General features: G+C 36.9%; 1 protein-coding gene across 4 annotated transcripts in view; it reads left to right on the top strand.

The window, feature by feature from the left end:
- The first annotated feature begins 459 nt into the window (after nucleotides 1-459).
- Celf2 (CUGBP Elav-like family member 2) overlaps nucleotides 460-25,502 on the top strand; it is an 826,625-nt gene continuing 801,582 nt past the window's right edge. For 3 of the 4 annotated variants that reach the window (XM_040756182.1, XM_040756178.1, XM_040756180.1), the window contains exon 1: nucleotides 648-784. The gene's annotated coding sequence lies outside the window, so the exon portion shown is untranslated. Of the gene's footprint in view, nucleotides 526-647; nucleotides 785-25,502 lie in introns of those variants that run through there. The other variant, XM_040756181.1, reaches the window with a different exon arrangement.

Here is a 25,502-nt window from a genome sequence, read left to right as displayed (position 1 = left end):
CATATTTCATCCTTCTTAGAACTTTCTGGTGCTTTTAGAAACTTGGTCCTGGCCATGCTTTACCACAAATTATTCTCAACATTTCAGACTCAAAAAATGAAAAAGTCAAAAAGTCCAAAGAGAAATGAAAGCCCTTGTAATTTTAATGTCTCCTATTGTGTTCCCTGATATGCCCATGCTTTTTATGGAAAGGAAAAGACAGCAGAGAATGTGTTTTGAAGCAGGAAAAAGGAGACGATAAGGAATATAAAACATAACGCAAAATACATATCAGTAAAAATGTAATTACAATGATATTATAAAGATGGAATAAAAAACAAACTGTAAGCAACCCCTCAACTACGTGTGATCAGCCCCCATGGTAAGGAATGACATGTGAGTGCCCGAAAAGGAGCCGCAGAACACCTTCCCGGTGGTGATGCTTAGTTGACAGGACAAGTGAGACCCAAACAACAGACAGAATGGTCCCAGCATGCTGGCTGCCTTTTTGTGTTTGAACAGTGGCCGTCAGTCCCAGCCTTGCAGGTAATGGAACCCAGCGGGAAGAAGGGGCGGGACCCAGCGGTGCAGCCTGAACTGAGAGCAAATTTAAATTACTGAGTTTTTCCCCCCCTTTTTTTATTTTTCTACTCTCTGCGACAAACTGAAAAGATTCCAGCACGCTAATTTAACCACCTGCTTCTTCTTCTCTGCCCCCCTCCCTGTCTCCCTGCTTCCAGGATAATTAAAAGAGAAACCTGTAAAAGCAACATTCCCGTGAGCGAGTTGGTGCTGCAACGTGCTGGTAAGAAAATGAATTTAATTTTTTAAATCTTTTTTTTCTTTTTTTGGATTTTCCTTTTTTTTTAAGAGCTGAAGGCTTTGTCTCTCTAATGCTGTCATAAGCGTGGCTTCCCTGCTGTGAAGGGTTAGCTTGTAATGAAAAGGTATAATTGCCTGATATATGACCTCCGCGTCATACTTATAACAGGAATAACCGTATCCCTATCAACCCTGATGATGCTTCTCTCTGCAAAGTGACTATTTGATGCTCAGCCACAACAAGGCTGAGATTGCTACACTGTGTCAACGAGCTGTTTGGTTGTGTGGGGTTGGAGTTTCAGTGTCCTGTCTGAAAGAAGTATTGACTTCCTCAAAGTTGCTGCCTGACAGGTGTTATTATTTATTCTAATATGACCCGTACCCATCATAATGTTTTGATGTTTACTTTTAAAATACTAAGTACGGGACCAAACTTCTTTTGTTTTATAGAAGAGTGTAATTATCAGAGACTTCTCTAGTCCAGATAATGAAAGACTAAAGCAAGTGCTCTGTGGAGTGGATTTCTTTAATCCCATTTATCTGTAACTAGGAAGGAGTTCATGAGACAGCTGTGGAGGACAGCCTATATCCTTTGGAGACCTTGAACTTGAGATGCCAACTTGATTCTTTAAAAGGACAATTTTTTAATTCAATCCAATTACACTCAACAAGTATTTCTCTACACTCTGACTGAAACTGCTATGGAGAATGCTGCTACCTGTTACTCTGTGATGAGGGAGAAATCAAAATACCTGGTGTAAATTTCCAGAGACCAGCTTCTCTCCCTGCCTTTAGAGCTGACCTCTCACAATCTTCCTAAGTGCAAGACTGTTAGCCACAGATTAAGGTTCAAGGTTAACTCTCCATAGACACAGGGCTTCCCTTCCTTCGCTGAGTGACCATTTGTACCTGTTGCCTAGACGTCTTAATTTAATACTATAGAGAAAAGAATGGAAATATTACCACTATTGTCACTATTATAAAAATGCTATGCATGTTATTTCAGGATACATTTCTGCGTAGTCAGTTTTGATCTTATGCAGATTTGCATGTCTGAAACAGAGGGACACATGAAAAGGGTTAGACTTTCTGAATCTGCCTTAGATCTGGGTCAAGAAATTTTAAAATTTGCTCTTAAAATGCGTATTAAACATCGAGGAGTAAAATTTGCTATCTGCTATAAACCACCATTGTGGTTTATAAGATGTAATGGATTTTACTTAGTTTTTTTAAATGGATAAGCAGAAATGGAATGGGAGATGTTCAGAGGCAGTAGTTTGCAACTGCCTACCAAATACTTTGCTAAAGAAAATGTTTCCTATGGATATTTGAAGGTTGTGTACCTTTGCATCTTAGAGAGAGTAGAACAGGGCATACTTTGGTCTCTGTAGCTATTCTGCTGAATTGTGTCATTCCTACATTTAACAGCTCTAAACCTTGTCACCCTTGGGTCTTCACCGATGCCCCAGGATCACTTGAAATGTCTAAAAAGACCTCAGAACATTAGGAAATGTCAACTGCTAAAATAATTTCTGCCTCTTTACAACAAGAGAAAATGCTGTGGGGTTAATAGTTCATTCTCTTTTTTAAAAAAATTTGTTCTTTTACAGTAACTGTCTGTTAGCCACGTTTCAGTAATAATTGGAATAAACAGTTGCTCAGTAACAAGTAACTAACTCCATAGTGACTTTCCATAGAATCCGTAATTTGAAATAGCTACCCAGAGCTGTCTGCAAGTCAAACAACAGTGTTTGTGTTTCTTAATAATGAAAACATTCATTTCTTTATAATTTTGCAATTCTCTTAATATTTTCAAATGTCCGAAGTCAGAGGCTTCTTTTCGTAAATTTTAAATTGAATGAACAATGCCACAAATGAAAATAAAGGTCTGTAGATCTCTTCAAAATTCTCTTTCTGGCACAAAATAAGAATAAGCTAGGATAAATTCAGCTTCCAGAACTTTTCATGTAAACAAGATTTGGAGCTAGCAATGCCATTCTGTGTGAAGGTTGCCATCAGATCTTACAGAATATCATGTAAAATCAGCGGTTTCATTGTGAGACTCATCACTGAACTACTAATCAACTCATGACTCTGTAGATTTCTGCAACTGAAGTGATGCTTTCCCCAGTTAAAGTAACATTGAAAAACACTGAAATCACATTTGTTCTACCCATTTCCCAACAGATAAAGAACCAATAATAGCTCCAAGTTCTGATCCCTAAACATAAATTATGTCAGAATGTCTTTTATTCTTTCCCACTGAAGGGCTATGACATGACAATTTCCAAGTTGAGATTCTTTCACAATAATTATGCATTTATCATTAGCTCTTGTGGTATGTGGGAATGCTTTACACCTTATAATTGCACAGGTGTTGAAGTAGAAAATATTTGATGAAGGGAATACATATTGTGACTTTTCACACCAACATACAGATGAAATTATCAGAGATGCCAGTGATATTTAAAAGTAGTATGAAAGCATAAGAATTGTGCCTTGTAGATATGATGGGATTTTGCTGGATTTATTGTTAAGGGTGGGCTGACCATCAACCAAACAAGCACTATCTCTGGGAGGAACAGAAAAAATGAAAAAGCTGCACCTTGGCCACTAAAAGAATACTAATGTAGTGAATGTTTACCTGGATAATCCCTAAAAGTAATATGATTAATTAGCCTTAATGAACTTAGCATTGTGTTAGGTGATATTAAAATTAGCATTCTCACTTCATTTCTCTTTCATAGTTGCTTGGATAGTTTTTCTACATATATGTATTCTCTTAGTATGTGAGTGTGTGTGTGTGTGTGTGTGTGTGTGTGTGTTTAAATTGCTGATTCAGGTTGTCTTACAACCTGCATTTACTTGATATAAAATAAAAGAAGAGATACAGAGCTAAATGGAAGAAAATATGAAGCCTCATCTCTATTCGACACATCAATTTTACTGTTTAATCTTCCAAAGCTTTGTCTCCTCATCTTTAAAAAAAGAGTCTAACTGATCACATCAAAATAGTATAATTTATTTATTTTATCCCTGATACAAATGGGTAATGTCAATGAAAGTAGATAAGCAGTTAAGGTAGATCTTGTGTCCTAGTGGTCCAAAAAAGGAGAATTCTCATTGAATCCGTTACGAACCTGACAGCCACATCTGCACTGTTTGATGCAGACTGACCCCCATCTCTTCTTGGTTTTGGACTCTTCCATGCCATTTCTGACACTGGAATAGCCCAAGGTACCACAGAAAATTGGTGCACCAGAAAACTGAGTGTAAACAAACAAGGGGTCCTAAATTCTGCTGGGATGGCTCTTACATATAACCCAAGGGGGGAGGACAGAATCTTAAATTTTCCCTATGTTTTTCAAATGTACTACAACTATTTGATAAGATCTCATTGATACATAGAACTGTGAAACCACCACAATCAAGAAGTAGAAAATGTACATTCATACAAAAGTTTCCTGGTATCCCTATACAGCCATTCTTCCCTCCATGACTAGCCTTGGCTTTTTTTCACTAGATTAATTTGCATTCTACATAATTATAGAAGACTGGAATCATACACTGTGCTTTATTGTGCCTTGCTTCTTTCATTTAACATAATGCTTTTGAGAGTTATACAGGGTTGTGCCAACCGGGGTCAAATAGCATTTCACTATATGGGTAAACAACATGTTTATTCATCTATTCACCTGTCAGTGGCTACTTGGATAGTTACAGCACAGAGACTTTTCATAGTCAAATTATAGAAGTATTCATGTGCAAGTTTTTATGTGAGTGTGGACACCCATTTTCCCAATGGAAATATCTGAAAATGAAAATACCGGGTCATACGGTGAGTGTGTATTTACCTATATAATTAAGAATATGAGCTGTTTTTTACGGTAGTTGTGGGACTGTGTGTTTCTATCAGTAGTATGGGAGAGTTCCAAGTGTAGAGTGTCTACCAATAGGTGGTGTTGTCAGTCTTTTGGATTTTAGCCATTCAAGAAAGTGTGTAGCAATACTTGACAGTGGTTTTAGTTAGCATTGCCCTGGAAACTACTGATGCTATGTTTCTTTGGATGAGTCCATTGCCTAACTTGGAAGTTTCTGATAAAGTCTTACATCCATTTTTTTAAATAATATTATGTAGATCCTCTTAATATTTTGTTGTTGGCATTATTTCTATATTCTGGATAGAAGCCTCTTTTCAGATATCTGCATGGGAAATACTTATCTCCCAGGGTATGATTTTTCCCATTTACTTTAATGATATATCTCAATGACAGTTTTATTTTGATTAATATAGAATTTATCAGTGTTCCACAATGCCAGCATAAGTTTGTAAGATAGAATTTCACGTAGCCCAGTTGAGTTCAATCTCCCTGTGTAGTTGAGGATGGCCTTGAACTTCTGAACCTACTTCAAAAACTGAAGGTTGGAATTACAGGATTGTGTCCAAAATAATGTTTGTATATCTCATGCTTTTTCTCTTTTCTCGACTTACATACAACAAAGAGTTTTCTTCTCAGCTATGATTTGTTTGTATGTTTTGAGACAGGATCTCTTTATAATACTAGATGTCCTGCAACTCAATAAGTAGACTAGGCTGGCCTCAATCTCTCAGAGATCTCCTTGCCTCTGCCACTCAGATGCTGGGACTAAAGTTGTACACCTGGCATTTCTCCCAAGCTTTTATCTGTAAATTTTATCATTTCATTTCTATCTGTAGATCTATCATGTGTTATGAATTACTATACTGAGGTTCATTTTTCCCCCTGTATGAATGGCTAACAGCTCCAGCACTACCAGTAGACAGTGTACTCTCCCCTCATTTAGTTACCTTACATTATTTGGCAAATCTCAGATAATGATGGTGTGGGTCAGTCATCATTGAGAATGTCTCTATCCCATAACATTTACTTATGTGCCTACCCTTCATTAATTCCATGTTGTGTTAATTGCCCTAGATGTATGGTTGAAATTTAAAAACAGATAATGCAAGTTACCTATATTTGCTCTTCTTTTCAAGCATTTTTGCTTTTATAAGTTGTTCTCATTTCCCCATAACTTACAGAATTATCTAGGAAAATTTTACATAAACAAAAATGCTGTTGAAATTCTTAGAGAATCACATGGAACATGTAGTTCAAATCTGGTACCTGCACTTCATACATACTGGGTTGCTCTCCATGCATTTGGTTGTTCTTTGATTTCTTTCCAGCAATAGACTATGGTTTTGAATGTAATTATTTCTCCAATTTTGTTACATTTATCCTTATATATAACATAGGTTTAGGTGTTGTTTAAATACAGATTTATTTTTATTTCATTTTCTGAATATTTGCGTCTATTGCATAAAAACTATTGCTTTTGGTAAAATAACTTCTTAGACTTTGATATTAATAAATTCAACTATTATTTCCAGTGAGAATGTTTAAGAAGGTATTTCCTAGAACTTCCTAGCTATACCATTATCCCTGGTCCAAAAAAATCATCTTTTCTAATATGTATCTTAATGGGTAGAAATATCTAGAATTTGTGGTAATATATTACGTAGAAATTGTGAAGGTACAGAATGTTGATTAATTACCAGTTTTAGGTAGAAGACTGAATCTCTTCTCACAGAGTAGAAGGGACTTTTAGCCATCATAACCTTTATCAGGTAAAGGTAGCTCCTCTCGCATTCCTCATTTACTAAATGATTTTTCCACAGAGGGATGCTGCCCCCTTGCATTCTTAGAATCTGATCTGCTAGTACCCTGTGATTTATTTAGTAACTCCATTCAAGAGAAAAGCTAGGTTGCATCTGTCTTTTTGTGTGTTTGATGTAGTAACAGTCTAAAAATACTCTCATAACAGAGTTATTGAATAATTGGGAGCATTGTCTTCACAAAGAGCTTTGGATAAGCCAACTTTCCTGAGTGTGCTAGTTAATCTTGATTGTCTACTTGATTAGTTTCAGAATCAGGTCAGAGACATTCCTTTGGGTTTGTCTGTGAGTACATTTCCAGAAAGGCTTAAGAAAGAAAGACCCACCATGACTTTAGGCAGCGTCACTTCATAGGCTGGATTCCCAGATTAAATAAAAAGTAAGAAGGGATAAAGGTAACTGAGTACCATTGTTCATCACTCTCTACTTTTTAACTGCCACTGAAATGTGACCAGGTGCCAATGCACTCGTTATCATGCTTACTCTAAGCATTTAGAATTGTGTCCCTTCAAACTATTAGTCAGAACAGTTATTCACCCACTGCCAGGTATTTGGTAATGGTGGTGAGGAATTAACTAACTCAATGAACTTTGTTCTTCTGTGGATGTGTTCATTGTGGATGAGATTCTGGCTTAGTCATCTGATGATTCCAATTCTATCAATAACTGACTAGGTGATCATAAGTATATGATGCCCTATAAATGATACTTAGGTACTTAAGTCATCAGCTGCTCATTTTTCCTCTTCAATTTGGTTTATTGAATAATGTAAACAGTGGTTTACTGAATAATATAACTGTCACTAAAAGAGTTTTCAGTCATCAAATAAATATTTACAATAGTAAATAAAAAGTACATGTTTAAGAATATTCATTGTCTTAAGTTCAGAAAAAAATGAATTGTAGGGAAGAAATATTGTTCCTATATCTCTGGACACTATGGTGAATTAAAGTTTGAACTCAACCCCCGGAAAAAAGAAAAACTGTTTATTGATAATCTTCATTATCTCACAAAGTGAACTGTTTGGAAAAATCTATTGCAGATGGAATCAGTTAAGATTATATTTACAGCTCAAGTCTAATAAGTCTTAATAATAAAAAACCTAAGTCATATATTAGGGAGTGAAAGCTCAATGATCAGAGAAGCAGAGCAGCCAGCCACTAGAGCTCTTACCTCTACGAAATCCTCAGACTGAAAAGAAAGTGAGCTCCTGTCTCCTCCTGCCCTATCACTTCCTCTTTCCACCCATCTGTCTCACTTCTTTTCTGTCTGTACAGATCTCCAGACCTCTATGGTTAACTAGTCGCTGGCTCCACCCTCTGATCTTCAGGAAAGCTTTATTGTTAGAATACAAACAAGCTATCGCCACATTTCCCCTTTTTGTCTAAAAATTTAAAAAAGGTTATAACTGATATAAGAAAAGCTATACATAATAAGTATACTATCTATATATTATATATACAGGGAATAAATACATCAATAATGTCTAATCCATTAGCAGTTGACAAATTCAGAGGAAATACTCCTATCTTGGTGAGTTCAAAGGTTGTACCTCATTCACTTTCCATTCTAACTTGCATTATCAAAATTATCTTTTAATGTCTCTCAGTCTTATACACTTTACACCTCTTTAGTGAGTTTCCTTCCTGAGTTTGGTAAACAATGAAAGCTATAACTATAGCTATAAAGTCTTCAACTCCCTCAGAGGCCCAAGAAGGAAAACAACTACATATATTGAAGTAAGGTTGGCCCTTAATCCAATATGATACTCTTAAGATAGTCACATGAAGGGAGACAAAGAAGGATTTGGATTTGGGTGCCTAGGGTCATTGAGGCAGAGGACAGAGTCATTCCTCTGTATACTAATAAAAGCCCCAACTGCTAGTTAATTACCAGAAACAAGAAAGAAATCCCTATGGGCTACAGCTGGAGATTTACAATTTTATTTTGAACTTCTAACCTCCAAAACTGTGATACATTGAATTTCTGTTGTCTTAAATTGCCTAGTGTGTGGTAACATTTTATAACAGCTCATATATTGGTATCATGGCCAGATAGACATATAGCAAGTTTTAGAGAAGCAAAGCAAGGATTTATTTCTACAGCTTATGAAGAAAAATATGAAATCTTGGTGAGAAGGGGTGTATTCCATACTGTGTTGCAGGCATAGTAGGCTACTCTTCAGTTGTTTTGTTTTGTTTTTTAATATCATTGTTGTACTTTTAGTCAATCTTTTTGTAAAACCGAATCAGGAGAATAAAAGAATAATGATTAACTCACTGAAAGGAAAACAGAGACTACACTTCACTGAAGTGTCACATACTGAGTTCTTGGTAATGCTGGATAAGAGAGGAAATGGCCATCTTCATTCTTATTTTGTCCTCCATGCTAAATCAGAGCCATTAAATATCAAATATTTGGCCTACAAGACTGATCTTTGGGAGTTTAGAGAGATTGCTCAGTGTTAAAGAGCATTGAGTGCTCTTGTAGAGAGCCTGAATTTGATTCCCAGCACCTACAGAGTAGCTCACAACTGCCTGTAAATGTAAATCCTGAGGTCAGATACCTCCCAGCCTTTGTGACTAAGATGCTTATGGAGTGTATAGAACAAGCATTCTGGTAAAATACCCATGTAAATAAAATAAATAAGAGACTAAAACATTGATTCTTAATTATTTCAACTTCTGAAGGAAAAGATTTGGAATTAGATAAACCAAGAATTATATATTAGAAAGAGATTTCTTGGTTGCAATTCTTGTTTTTGAGGCAGTGCTATTTTCTGTACAGTGACCAAGGAATGTCTCCCTGGAAAATATACAATTAGGTTCTCAGATTATCTGAGGAAGTTAAGGAATATTCTCAGAAATAGCACCCAAGGTCAAAAGAAATCAGAAAGACAAATGATAGAAGTTTCAGAGTAATGAATTTAGCATGGTTACAATATACCAGTGAGTGCAATGGTAAGAAAGAAAGGAGACTCACACCATATGGTTATGAGAAAACGTAGACATTTTCTATAAAGAGTCAAATAATAAATACTTCGTTATTTTCAGGCCTTAACATCTGTGAAATGGCAGTTCTGTGCAACAATGTGATGTGTGTGTGTGAGTGTGCGCGCACGCGTGCGTGCTCGCGTATGCTCATGCACACATGCACTTTCCCTCATCACAGTAAATTTCAATGACTACCATCTTATTAAAGGTTAGGCTGCTGGTGGTAAATCACATTTTGTAGGCTCCAGGCCATGGTCAAGGGTATCCAAAATTTCTAGATCTGTGAAAGTTGGAACAGGATAGTAATTGCAGAAAGTTTTGGGAAAGCAAACCCATTAACCTCATGGCCAGGAAGTGAAAAAACAGAAGGTAAAGCCTGACATCATATCATAACTTTGAATATCTTGTTCCCAATGACAAAATACCTCCCATTATATCCCACTTCCTGGAGGTTCTAATTTCTCTGAATAGCACAAAGCTGAAGATCAAGCCTCTTATATGTGGGTGTTTGTAAGACATTACAGACTAAAGCTACTGATATGTAAAGAACTAAACAAAATAGTATATATAAACATGAAAATTTGAGTCATGTGTAATTTTTTAATGGCAAACATTTAAAAACAGAAAGGCATACAGAGAAATCATTTTTTCCACCCACTAACTTGTAGAACTGCAGGTGAGCCCTGCAGATAAAATTCTCTGAGAGGAAAGTCTGATGATGAAGAAGACCATGACTTCTCTATGGTAACAGATTCTAGAGGAGATGTGCATGACTGAAGGGTAACAGCTAGGATTGACATGGTAAAAACATAGGTGGAACAGGACTAAGATATCAGCTATGGTGGTAAAGAGAAGAGTCAGCCTCAGAACATCTCTGAAAATTTGGTCTAAGACCATTTCCTAGTAAATTGTGAATGGTGCTGACAGCATAAAGATCAATATGGTGACAATTTGTTTATGAGAGATGTTGAAAAAACAAGAGTCTAAATATAGATGTTCAACTTCCAAGAAGCCACTGAAAGTTTTCCTTACTAGAAGGAAATGTTACATACGTTAAACTATTCTTTATCATACTTCTGGTGAACCATTTTTGTGAGCATATGTAAAGACTGCCCTACGTTTCTCTGTGGCTCTGATTTTCACTGTGATACTGATATTAGTAGGGTAGGCACTCTGAAAATGAAGCAGGCAGGCATATGGGATCACAGAAATTTTCAGAAAAATCCCATACACTACTAAAAGTTGAGTTCTAAAAGCTCTGGCCTTTGTACCACACGAATTGGTCTTGATCTCACACTTCTGAGTGTGGAAATGGAAAATAGGAAACAGTATTGAGTTGGGACTATCTCCATTAGACGAATTGGTCAGGTAGTTATGCTTGAACACTGGATGGGGACATGGCCAGTAACATAATTGTGCCTTTCTGCTTCCAGATCCATTTCTCAGGGTAACATCCTTGTCTACAGAGAAAGAAAAATGTAATTATATAATTTGAGGACCTCTTTCTGTGCTGCAGATGTTGAACAAATCTATGTATTGGTAGAAGGACAAAGAACACATTGTGTAGTAATTAAAACATTTTGGTCCTAAACTCATATGCTCAATGTATGTTGTATTCATAGGTAATTTGAGGTTAAAAGAAAGTGCCCCTAGTTGCTTAACACTTTGTTCAGACCTTCACTGTAATTTTTATGCATAAAAGGCTTAACTTTTAAATAATGAACCCTTAAACTCCCAATTTTAGGCAATTAAGATGATGGAATGCATTTTTCTTTGAGTAGTCAGACATTTTCTTCCTTTTATTCTTTTGTGTATTCCACTTTTAAGCTGTTTAGCTCTTTCTTTTGTAATGGTTGTTGACAATTGCTTTTTATTTTGTGTACCATCACTTCTGAGTCACTTTGGCACCTGCCTCTGCTAACACTAACTGTGGGTTGTTGCTTGCCACTACCAAGACTGCTGGGGTTTTGTTCTCTTAAATATACATTCCTAGGAAGTGAGTTGGCTAGCACAGATTAGTATAGAGCAGTTGACAACATGGTGATTTCTCAAACATAAAGACATTCTGGGGAAAATCAGATTCTTAACCTGTTTTAATGTCTTGCCACTCATGTGTACAAGGGAAGGTTATTGAACATTCTGTGGCTCCACCTTATCATTTAGCTTGAAACAGCCATTATTTACCCAAATGCAAGCAATTCCATATTAGGAATGATTGAACTTTACCGCCAAGATTTTTTTAGAATTAATTTGATATAGAATCATAGAGGTGAGTTGAATGTAAAAGCTGCCTTTTACTATCCAGCTGTGAACTCAATATTATGGCGATGTATCATTAAATTTTAGTGTCAACTCAGACAGATTTAAGATTCCTTGGAGAATGTACCTTTGGGTATTTTTGTGAAAATGTTTCCAGTCAAGCATTACAGATGGGGGATGACTATCTTAACCTAAGGACTAGAGTCTCAGAAAAAGAAAAGAGAAAGATTAAAAGGTCAGCAGAATACCATCATTCCCCTTTGTCTATTTCCTGGCCATGTATGTGATGTGATGACTGTTTGTTGTACACGCCCAGATCATAAAGCTGCCTGTTGTCATGCCTTCCCCACCATAAGGTCTGGATCCTCTCAAACACAGAGCCAAAATAAATCCTTCCTTACTTAAGTTACTTATTGTCTGATATTTTGTGACAACAAGCAGAAAAGAAACTAATATAGATGCCAGGAAGTAATTTCATCTCACTGAAGTTCTAACATCAGGTCAGAGACTATTTTGCTGAACTGAGTTCTTTCCTACTGTGTAGGGTCTAGCCATTGACCTCAGGACATGAGGTTTGGCAGCAAGTGCACTTACCTGTTGAAACAACTTGCTAGTCCTTTTTGTTATGCTTCAAACTGGAGGAAAGCACTATGCACCAAGTGATGAGTCTGAGAACAGTGACCAGTTGGTGTTCATATGCTATCCGTTCATATGCTATCCACTATGGAAAGCTCAAGCTGCCTTTCTGTATCACTCCACATGAGATGGAGAAAATGAGTATCTTTACCTTAGTAAAAGATAAGGTTGTTTGTGGTAATAGGGAATTGAAAGTATTACTTTCCCCACCTCATCTTGGCCCTACCCTTGTCTTAGAACGTTGGGGGACACCTGCTGAAATACATTGTATGAGCTCAGAGGCACTGAGTCTCTCTGATTCAGAAACATCATAGCCACAGCTAAGTACACTGAGAAAATGGATGACAACCTGGGAAGCATTTTGACATCTGTGTCTGTTGAGCTCATCACTTCAGTCTAAACCTCCACTAGTCCCTGCTTCGGACTCCATGTTTTCTAGGCAGAGCACATTATGGTCCTCAGACTTCTGTCAAGTAGGACTAATAGGCTCATAGCTTTCTGTTCATGTGACCCTTAAGCTAAGCATGTGTTCACCTTTTTGACAGAAAATAAATGGAGGGATAGAAAAGGGAGGACAAAAATGGAAGACGGAAAATGAAAGATAAACTGCCAAATAAATGTGTCATCTCAGCACCAATTACAACTTTATCTTCATAGAAAGTTCAATGAATCTCTGAGTGTTGGGTATTATTTTACCAAAAATAATAGTAGCAACTCTTCAAAGAGATAATGCATACATTACAGAATAGTATAAGTGACCTCAGACCATCTAGTATACAATTTAATCCTATAGATAGCAGAGAGACAGACACTGAGGTTGGCACACTTTCCCATCATTACCCACTGAGCCATCACCCAACATCAACTAAAATGTCACCAACTTTCCAATTCCTTATAGGAGTTTCCTTACGTACCTTTCTTCTTTTTATTAACTTTTTAGGTCAGTCTCAAATTTATTATATTACTTACTATTTAAAACAGTTTTTAAAATGTAATATATTTGAGCATATTCTTCCCCACCCCATATCTTGTCCAGATCCTCTACACCTCCCCACTGTACTTTAACGTCTTCCTTTAAAAAAAGAAATAAAAACGCCAATATAATAATAACTCCCACTCCAAACCAGGGAAACAAAATAAAACTATTCCCAAAACGGAAGGGAAAAAAACTGTAACCAAATAAAAGTACACGCACACACACACACACACACACACACACACACACACACACATGTGGACACACACACACACACATACACACACACACAAACACACATACTCCTGATGATGTCTGCCCTGAAGTGGTTGATATACTGAGTGTAAGTCCACAAGAGAAAACAGATTTTATTTCTCCCAGCAGGTATACATGATAGTTCCATTGTTAACCTTTACTCAAGCAGTAGGTTTTCATTCATTCATTTTTTTTAAATTACAAGAATAAAATATAATAAGATAATTTTAAAAATTTATCTCTGAAGTTAGATAAGACAAACCAATAGAAGGACAAAAACCCAAGTGAAGGCAGAATAATCAGAGGCCCACTCACTCTCAAAATCAGTAATTCCTTAAAACGCTAAACTGGAATATAAGCATAAGGGACCTGGGGTGGATATGAACAGGCCTGTGCATGGTTCTTCAGTCTCTGAGTTCATATGAACTTAGCTTAGGGTTAGTCTTACGACCTTGTTTCTTTGGTGTCCTTCATCCTCTCTGGCTCTTATACTTTTTCTGCCTTCTCTTCTGCAGAATTCCCAGAACCCTAAGAGGAGGTATTTGATAGAGACATCCCATTTAGGCCTGTGTGTCCCATGGTCTATCAGTCTCTGTGTAATGTCTGACTGTTGGTCTTTGTATTTGTTTCCATCTGCTTCAGGAGGAAGCTTTTAGACCATTATTTGGTTTTACCCTAATTCCATAGGCTATCTGGTCTCAGGTTCTTGGTCACCCAGACAGTGGCAGGTATGGGTTCCATCTCACAGAATGAGCCTCAAGTTGAATCAGTCATTGGTTGGTTACTCCTACAAGCTTTGTGCCACAATTGTCCTAGTGTATCTTGCAGGTGGTACACCATTGTAAATAAAGGATTTGTGGCCATGTTGCTGTCTATAGTTCTCTTTTGATAACATGTAGAGTACCTTCCTATACCAAAGATGCTAGAATATAGAGGTAAAGGCTATATGTAGGTGCCAGCACAACCCTGTCCATGGTCAATGAGGTGTTGTCTCCCATTTCAAAGGGCAATGATGGGCATTGGCTTGTCTGTCTTTTGTCTGATAATAAGATTATAGTTACATTAATTGTTCCCATCACTATGTAGGCCAGTACATGGATGGGAAAATCTATCGGTTCCAATGCTTTGGGGTTTCTACCACTAAAAGCTAATGCATGCTCAATGATGCAGTGCTTTTACTTACTGATGTTTACAACACACTGTACCATTCAAAATTATATTTAAGCAGGTGTTGATGGTATAGTGGTGAGCATAGCTGCCTTTCCAAATTCCATTTATTCATTTTATTTTACATGTGAGCAATTTGCCTGCGTGTGTATACATGCACCACATGTGTGTTGGTGCTAGAAGTTTCCAATAAAGGGCATTGGATCCCCTGGAACTAGAGTTACAGACGGTTGTGAACCTCACCACATTGGTCCTCTCTAGAGCAGCAAGTGCGCTTAATGGCAGAGCCATGTCTTCAGCTCCGGCATTGCAATTTTCATCATAAACTGTAGCATCCATTTTCTCCCATTTGATTTATGCCTACTGATATTCAGACATTCACCAGAAATTTGTAGTTCAGAAGGAAAGGACATAATTCCCACATGTTCCTTCCCAGAGGCATCACTTCTAGACTTAATTTTGGGTTGAACAACCAGAACAAAAAGATCAGTTATAAAAGATGAGACCCTCTCTAAATTTATCAAAATGTAAAATCCTTGCGTTATGTTTATCACAGGAAAAATGTATCTTTTTAAAACTCAGTGTGAATGCAGTGCATGAAAAATAAATTAGTAAATCCAAATTATGGAGATGAAACCCATTCAGAGACAGTAGCTATGAGATGTCGGTAATACCTGGACACAGTTGAAATGAGTTCTCTTTGACCCTAGACACTTCTGGAAGCCAATATACATCAACGGTTCTGGCTGGACAATTTCACTTTTGAAAACATTCCCAGTGAACTGTTAATGAGGCAGTATGTTATCTGGATAGGGAGCATGAGAAGGCTAAACGAACAAGGAAGAAAAAAGCAAGGCTTTGGTTTTATTTAGTGAAAATTTGTTAAAATAAAATGGTTTCTTAGTCATTGTTTAAAAAATTATTAAATTGAATTGAAAGACAGAGTGTGTGTGTGTGTGTGTGTGTGTGTGTGTGTGTGTGTGTGTGTGTGTGTGTATGTGTGTAAGGACAAATATTAGCTCTTGCCAGGCTGATCTGTCCTGCCACCTTGTAGGATGCAGTGCAGATTATCAGTCTTGTGTGTAAGTACTCCTACCTGGCAGCTTGGTGTCCCTAGATTTTGTAGCTTTTTGTAATCCCCTTCATGTCTTCATCCTCAGCTTCATAGGCATCAGGAAACATCCCAATCTCAGATATCTCAAAGAAATGTAAAACTCTCCCAGCACCTTCTCGTGTTGGTGACCTGATTCTCCTGGATATAACTGGATCAATAGAACTTGGAAAGAAAAGAGAAACAATAGCATTTCTTTGTTCTTAAACCTTAAACTCTTTGGTTGTAAATTATTGACTCAGTTCTGTATTATGCACAAAATCAGGCAAATGTTAGCCTTCTTTCTCCTTCAATAACTTCAAATAATTATTTGCTGACAGAAACATAGGCACAGTATGTGAAGTGACCTAGACTCAAGTTTCATTGTTTTTGTAGAGGGTCTGTTTAATGAGTACCATAGAGAGGATTCCACTTGGAAATTGATGGTAATATATTTATATTTTGATTTAATCAGGAACCATTCTGTTAGGAGAGGTGCGCTTAAAATGCACTGGTATACATTTTTCCTTTGTTAGCATCATTATGAATTATCCCTTATATATGTGACACAGATTGTTTCATTTCTAATGACATTTTATTTACTCTTTAAAATACAAAAAAGTCACAAAATGCATTTAGCAAATTAGATTCATAACATGAATGTTCTATTAATGTTAATAGATACTGACTAAAAATAGTAAGTCACTATAAGAACTGTAGAACAGGCAGTCTTTACGTTTCGTAGGGCATGGTGTTGCACATCATTAATCCCATCACACAGGTGGATCTCTTAGAGTTCAAAAAAGTCTCTTTTTATTATAAAACTTCAGGCAACCTTGGGTATGTTAAAGGGCATTGATATTAAAAAGTTTCTGTTGAACCCGGAGACTGCTCTTTCTACAGCAACTCCCAAGAACATTATTTTAAAAGTCTCTGACAGCAGACAAGCACAACATTCACGCAAAACACAACTCATGGCAATAGATGCTAGTCTTGTGTAAATGCATATACATTTAGATGTATAAATAAAGGAAAATACATCTTGAAGCTGGGGAATAGTTTATATTAGTCATTTATCATTGTCAAGATATAAAGAAGTCATATTTCTTTGCCTCATAATAAAATCAACTATTTTAAGATGATATTTAATCCTTTTTCCCAACCTTAATTTAATAATGAAATAAAAATGGAGATTAGCTGTCTCTATGATCAACTTCATCTTTATACTTTTACCTACCAGGCTGGTCTCCAAATGTGTGTTTGTCAATGAGATACTAAAAAGAATTCTCTAGAAATAAAGCACAATTAAGTAATTAAAAATATTCTACAAAGAAACTAATATTCTAAGTCCTACAAATTACAAAACTGTATTTCTCATAGACAATTTTTCAACAAATGTTCTTGAACCCTCAGGTGAGTTAGAAATATAAGTGTTTCCCAGCTCCTCATACAGCTGACAGTGTTTATCCATGTTCATACCAAAAATCTTCCAGCAAATAAAGAATCTAAAAGAAATGAACATAGCAAATAAAAGTCATAAGTCACACAGCACCATTCTTAAATAGCACCCTTAGTAATTAGGCAGGCAGTATCCTGACTCCCTTGACTTGGGCTTAATATTTGTTCTTACATTCCTAAATAGCCACAAGAAGAAGGTATTTTCAGATGCCTTTTGTTCCAATCCTCTTAACAGATAGCTTCTCAGTGATGCTTTATGAGAAGCCTGTGTCTCACCCCTCTTTATGTACTCTCTCTAATGCTACTAGGAATTGCCCTCTAGGGACATTCTGACATTTCGCTGGGGCAATATATTTCACATGGTGTGCCAGGAGGATTGCCCTTTTGTAAGAGTCAACTCTTTACTCACTCATTGGTAATAGATTAAATTGCACAGACTGCCATGTCTAAGTCTTATTGTTACAATACACTTCATGGGAGTACCTGCCCATCTAAACAATTTTAAAGCTTTTCTTCCAGACTACTCTTTAGGTCACATATGTGAGCAATCAGACAAGTATGTAAAGGCATTCAGAGGGTAATCTGACAAATAATTCCTCTTATGAATTATGAGGGGGAAAATGTTTTAATTCTTCATACTGTGAGAGAAAATCAGATAACTTCTATTTGTAGTGGTCACAGCTTTGTATTAGCAATACTCACAACATATCTACCTTGTGAGATATTAGGAAGATGAACACAACCATTTTTGCAGAATTCTTTGTGTTTATGTAGCATCTCTTCCCAGAATACTCCCAGGGGTGTTGTGGTTATTTTCACTGGAGTTAACTGCCTCTGTACTATTCATTTCTAAAATAGGCCTCAGAGTACAAGACAGTACCCTACAATCTCATCATAACCAAGATGAATAGGAGGCTTACTTGCATGCAACATAAACGCTGATGATTTCAATGTGCAAAGATAGAGGCAAACAAATGAAATCAACCCTCTCCTGATCAGAAACTTTTCAGTTCTGTACTTGATGTGTATAAGACAGAGTGCACCATTGTAAGATGAGTCAATTGTTTATATTATAAAATAGAGTGATATTTGAGTCACAGAGACACAGTATAACTATACTTGATATTGAAGTGTTTTCTTGGCTTTTCTGGTATTATGATCTTGCCTCTACTGGAAAGTCTAGGGATTTTGACAAACATGGATAGAAGTGAAAACATGGAAATGGGGATTCTAATTATCTTGCCACTGAATCTGCTCTAAGCAAAAACACTAAGAGCAGTAATGTTGATCAAATAGCAAGAACACAGATGTGAAGAAGTAATGTCTTTCCCTTTTCCTCTTAGATCTTTAATCACAAACAACACATACAGAGGAGGGCAGGAGGGAAGAGTCTTAAATACTGTTCCTTATGAGGATTTTTAAGTTGCATGATTTAATTATATGTGATCTAGCCCTAACAACTGTTAAATATCAGAGCAAAAAGGAGCCTCCCCTTGGAAACTGTATCTTGTATCTTCAATTCAAAAATTACACACACACACACACACACACACACTTCACACTATTACATACCATCTATGTACTTCTCATTGTTTTCTGCTGTAAAATGTTTATAAGCACTATAAATAAATAACCCTGACGGGGGTGCCCTGGAGTTTGCGTCTTCATTTTAGCAATCTGTTGACAGGAGGTTAAATGCAGAAGGATTCAACAAAGCAGTGGAATAGTCTGTCAGCTAAAGGTCAAGAGATAGAAAAGAGCAGGGAGGAACAACACAAAGCTCAGGGCAACAAGTTGGTGTGTGCTGACTGTATCATCCTGCTCCATCCTGCACCCATTCCCCTAATATGACATTAGACTTCCTTTTGCATACTTGTATTGAGCTAGGGAATGTGGAGGCAATTTAAAGTTAAAGCCATCAGGGCAAGGGCACTTGCAGAGTTGGACAATGTCTTACTAGATTTCTGTGATTACTAGGATGGGTTCAGAGAGCATGAAGTAGGCTTGCTGTGAGGGGTTCTTTGTCATTTGTGTATTTAACTTCTTGTCATTACTTGACATGAGTGATCATTGCTTCACTCACTACGTGGTTTAAATTTTACATAGTAGAATGGCCAAGTGATCTTGTCACAGCATTAGACACTATAAGCACTGGATGAGAAGATTATCTCTAGGTGAAAACTGCTCTCTCTTGTTGCATTTTGTCCTTTTAAATGGATAAGTCATGGGCTATTTCATTTGGGTTGTGCGTGGATTGGATTGGTTCTAGAAGGTTTCTCATTGACCTCCAAAAATTTCAAATCAAACACACAGTTGTACATTTGTTCTTGTTATTAACTGTTGGCTTTTGAGTGATTTTTCATGATTCTATATCTGCCCTCCTATTGGATGTCATACTGTCCTGTTTCCTTTCCAGAAAAAGTAAAAAAAAAGTTTTTGTAAACTGTATTTCAGATGTTTCATAAAGAAAAAAACATACTTTAATAAACATTTTAGAAGATGTTGAAATAATAATGTACCATTTAACTTAAAATTATAAGATAATCATTAAAATAATATATTTTATTCAGTTTTGTACCCACTTAATACATTATGACTTAAGGTCTTACAATGAAAAACAAATAAAATAATAATGGTCTCTATGCATAATGCTTTAAACTGTACGGGTGTATATTTGAATAAAACAGTTCAATGTAAAAGTGATAAACTTTAATTAAGTATGTTATATTTTCATATAAATATAGTAGAATTCTGATCATTTGGAGACCCTAATAATTTTTCAGTCAATGGTTTATATAACAGTAAAATTTTGTGTATTGTTAATTGAATAAGGAAATCCCCAAACTAAAAATACATTTAGTAAGTACTGCCATTATAAACATCCGCTTAGAATAATCAAATGCAATCAACCTAAGTGGTTTATCTTCATAAGAATTTGCTGAATGTATGTACTTAGTATATTGACTGTCAGTTCAACACAAGAGAATTAGGAATCATAGAAATCAGATTAAATGAGAGAAATGCTTGAAATCAGACTTTGAATCAGATTTTTAAATTCCCAGTTCATTAATTTCTTCCTTGCCAAGAAAGAAACTAAAATGAATTGTTTCATAGACTTGGGCTTCACAAGTATTCTTGTGAAGAATACTTAATATGACAACCAGATACACTGAATCTTTGTGTCCTGGCTATGTATGGCTTACTATACACACTTCATATGTATTTTACTTCTTCATTTTAATGTACTCACCAGCACTACCCCATTATCTAGATGAAAACCTGAAGCCCCAAGTCATTAGTAAGTAAATGCCAGGCAGTATTACTATTGTTTCTGTACTATGATACTTAAATTTTCTACCATCTGTCAACATTGATTCTTATTTCTATGGAAATATAATATTAAGAACACATGATGGGAAATCTATAATTTTCTAATACATATTAGAGAGAGAGGGAGGGAGGGAAGAAGGAAGGAAGGAAGGAAGCATTATTTTGAAGGACCAAATTAATATTAAGCTAAGGATTATTTTCACAAGAATTATTTATATTCTCCTTTAAGATTTGTAAAATAACAATAATAATAGCAATAACAATAATAATGCAGAGAGAAAGTGCTTATGATCAAAATCTTGATCTCAAAATCCTCAACTGAGACCCAAAGACCACACAGCTAAGCCCTCTGTTCTACTAAAAATGACAGTGGTGGAAAGTACATTTTGATGGTAGTACCCAATTTGGCCTTCTCCAAGAAAGGCTGTGGAAAATCTCCCATCTTGTCTCAACCTGATCATCAGAAAACACAGCTGTGACATGCATCCCCCCCCCCACATACCTTGTAAAGCACCTTGCAAGAAGATCCACAGTGTTTCTGATAGGACATCACAGTCACGTTGGGGCCAGTGAGACAGCTTAGCAGGTAAAGGCACTCATCCCTGTAACTGATGACCTGAGATTAAAATCCCAGGGGCTCACTTGACAGGAGAGAACCAGACCCCTCCAAGTTGTCTTTCGAACTCTACCTACTGTAGCATGCACAGTACACACACACACACACACACACACACACACACACACACACACACACACGAGTCTCCTTTACCTATGCACCATTGTAGAACTCAATTACTAAAGGAAACTGACTCAATCTAACGAAAATGACACATCAGTTCTTTACAGAACCCTTTTATCTATTATTAAGGTATATTTTAGTGTGTGTGTGTGTGTGTCTATGTGTATGTGTGTGTGTGTGTGTCTGTGCTATGTCTCTGTTGGCATATGTGCACATGAGTGCCTGTGCCTGAAGATGCCAGATGAAGGCACCATAACTGGTAAAACTGGAGTTACAAGCTTAAGCTCTGAGTACCAAACTCTGGTCCTCTGGAAAGAGTAACAGACACTCTTAACTACTGAGCTATCTTTTCAGTCCCAAGGATCTTTTCTTCCAAAGTCTAAATGTATAAGCTTTGTCATCTTCTTCGTCCAAATGATAAACAGCCCTATGGACTATGGATTTTATTTAGAACAGTGTAGGTCAGAGTGCAGTTACACACAATCCCCATCACTGGTCATTTAGAAACTAGCAATTTTCAATGCAAGTTTAACCCGGTTTTTACTGTTTTGATGATGTCCAATTAAATTGTATTTGCATATTTCTATATTCATTGGTGAATTTTAGCCCCTCAGTCATTTTATGTAGCTTCCTTACCCATTCATATAATTCAATGAGTATATGGGATCTGTTAGGCACATTCTGCATTTCATTAAATTTTGATTGTCATGTGTCAGTAAAATAAAAATAACTGTAGCTAATGAATAAAACCTGCCCAAGAGAGGATTTTCCAAGAGTTAGCAATACTTGGAAATTTTGTTGCTCTGAAGAACTTTTATCACCAGGTAGCCCATGAATTATTTGAGAGTGAGTTGTGCTAATACAGCCTCTGCTGGTTGTTTCAGAAAACAAAATGTGAGAAGAGTCAGCAAAACAGTGAGATTCTAGGCAAAGCTGACAGCTTCAATTAACCTCATGAAAACTTGAGAATTTCAGAAAGACAACTTTTTTCATTTATTCTTCTAAATTAAAACAGAAAACAAAACAAACAAAAAACCCCACCTTACTTCCAAATGACATCCAAGACTGACAGGGAGAGTATGGCGCATTTATTTATACTGAGTATTTTCCATTATTTACAAGGAGCACTTGATTTCGTAACTATTTCATATAGGGGTTTGGATGTCAAGGAGAAAAGCAGAGAGTGCTTTTGTTGCAGAATTAATATCTCATAAATCTTTAATACATACCTGAAAAAATCGCTTTTGATTGTTCTTCCAATAAAATTCTTGAGTTAGGAGGAAAAGATGGTTCAGTCAGTAAAGTGCTTACAGGCAAGCAGTAGAACATGAGTTCAGTTCCCAGCAGCCATGAACAAAAGCCATCATGATGTGGCCTACCTGTAACCCAGGTGCTGGAAGGAAGAGATGGATTCCAGTGTTCACTGGCCCGGCAGGTTAACTGAATATTTAGGTTCCAGGGAAATTGAAAGACGATAATAACAATAGCAATAGTGTAAAAGTAAATGAAGAAGACACCCAACCTTTACCATTTTGACTTACATGCACCCTAGCCTATACATACACATACACACAGAATTCTTACAGTACTCAGGGGAGAGATACTTCCCCATTCTGTACAACAACAGCAAACTATTAAGATGCTGTAATTTTAAAAAATGCTAAACACTGAACTGAACTCCTGGAACCCAGTGACAGAGAGGGAGGACTGATGAACAAAAAGGTCAAGACTGGGCTCGTTTAACCCACAGAAACAGATGACCTGAACAAGGGGGAGCTCATGGAACCCAGACTGATGGCTGGGAGGCCAGAATGGGACCAATCCAGACCCCCTGAATGTGGATGTCAGTGAGGAGGCATAGGCAATCTATGGGGCTTTGGGTAGTAGATCAGTATTTATCCCTGGCATACAAATGGAATTTGGGTGCCCATCCCACAATGATCGATGCTTTCTTAGCCTGGACTCTTGGGGGAAGGCCTAGGCCCTGCCCTGAACGAAATGACAGACTCTGAATGTCCCCCATTGAGGGCCTCACCCTCCTTGGAGAATGGAGTGGGGATTGGGTAGGAGACTGGGGCAATTGTTGGGAGGACATGGGAGGAGGGGAGGGAGAGGGAGCTGGGACTGACATATGAAGCAACCTTGTTTCTAATTTAAATATTTAAAAAGTTTAAAAAATTAACTTGTTTTTTATCTACATCCTGACATATAAATATGGGTAACATGTATTTATGTTTGCCTTATCAACAGATGGTAGAATAGGTCTTCTTTGCCTGTATTGGAAACGGTAATATCATTAAAAGATATGGAAAATCAAAACTTTTTATTAAAAGCTTATAAAATTGCTGTGAGAAGTCATTTTGACTATCACATTCTATCTGCCATTTACCATCTCTGATATGATTTTTGTTATCCGTGAAAAATACACTAGTGACAGGAAATCTTACATGGTTACTTTTCTGAATTTCATTCAGACAAATTTTACTAATTGACATTTAGACAAGATCAGATGCATTCAAGTTGCGATGGCCATAGATGTAACTGATGGTCAATGTGGAGTCAAACCTGTCTGTGATGATTTGGGAGAATGAAGGGAACTTTAAAATATACAAAACTGTTTTCTGGCATTGCAGAAATTATAATTTATCTGGTCATAGAAGGAACATATATGTGCAATTTGCTACTCAGATTTTCATCACCATGACAAAATACCAGAGGCAAATTATGAATAAGAAAGGTTTATTTTAGCTCATAGTTTCAGAGGTGTCAATCCATGATTTATTGGCACTCTTACTTTAGGTAGGAGTTTGGTGGAGCAAAGTGCTCACTTCACAGTAGCCAAGAAGCAGGATAAAAAGAAAAGATATGAGGTTTAACTACTTCCTTCAAGGGCTCAGCCACAGTGATTTGAACTCCTTCCCTGAAGCCTTACCTACTGAAGCTTCTACCAGCTTCCATTGGCACAACAACTGGTGTTAAAGGAAGCTTTTTCCTTGAGAGGAGCCTTCCCGCCCGCCTGGTTCCAGATCCGCATGAGTCCCAAATAAACACACAGGAGGCTATATTAATTATGAAGCTGTTGGCCTTGCTTGTCTCTTACTGGCTAGCTCTGCTGTAAGTAATTACCCCATAATTGTTAATCTAGGTATGTCTCTTACCGGAGAATAGTTCTGGGGTCCTACCTCATGGCGTTACATCTTGACTCTCTTGTGTTTCCCATTCCCAGAATCCTCCTCGACTCCTAGTCCCTCCTATCTAGGTTTTCTATTGGCCAGACAGTACTTTATTGACAAATGCACAGGCAAATAACAGGACTTCCCCAACATCTCCTCTTTTCTGTTTAAACAAAAGAAAGGTCTTAATTTTAACATAGTCAAATTGTATATGACAGAACAGTTATCAAGTAAGAACATAATTACAATATTTTAGCAAGATTTAAAGAAAATATCATCCATCCCATTCTTGTGAGTCCAAAGTCCTATATGTAGCTTATCTTTTATCATAACTAAAGAAAACTATAATTATAACTATCTGTCTTCAACTCCATCAAAGACCATAGAAGGATAATATATAAACACTAGGATTGACAGAGACATCTTACTGCCTGGACAGTCACCCGAAGTTCCTCTGTAACGTTGGGGCATCCATCTTCAGCCCATAGGCCACAATGTGTCTGGAACACTTCTCAGCAAAGCAGGAAATTTCAATCTGTCCATCTGCATTGGCAGTCTGTCAGTCATTTTTCTTTGTCCTGCAGAAAGTCTCGTAGACTCTTCATCAAGCAGGAATCCTGTAAGACTGAGTTCAGTAGTCACTTTCCTGTGGGTCCTGCATGTCCAGATGATACAACAACAGTCAAACAATCTAGGCAAGAGCAGTTTCTTGCCCAAATGGTTAATCTTGCCATGTTGAAAGCAAACTTTATAATGAGTTTCTTCGATGCCCATCTTCCTCTCAGACGTAATTGGTGCTGCCAGGAGCAGACATTTCTCATTGTCAACACAAACCCTAAACCATTTTAAATGCCATGTTCTGAAGGTCTTTGAGAGGTTTGAAGACTGTCCATCTCAAATATATTTCTGTATATCTAGAAACCTAACT

The sequence above is a fragment of the Mesocricetus auratus genome, unplaced genomic scaffold (assembly GCF_017639785.1).
Source record: "Mesocricetus auratus isolate SY011 unplaced genomic scaffold, BCM_Maur_2.0 Super-Scaffold_100013, whole genome shotgun sequence".
NCBI lineage: Eukaryota > Metazoa > Chordata > Mammalia > Rodentia > Cricetidae > Mesocricetus > Mesocricetus auratus.
The sequence above is the reverse complement of the archived record's forward strand: the minus strand, read 5'-3'. Positions and strand labels throughout refer to the sequence as shown.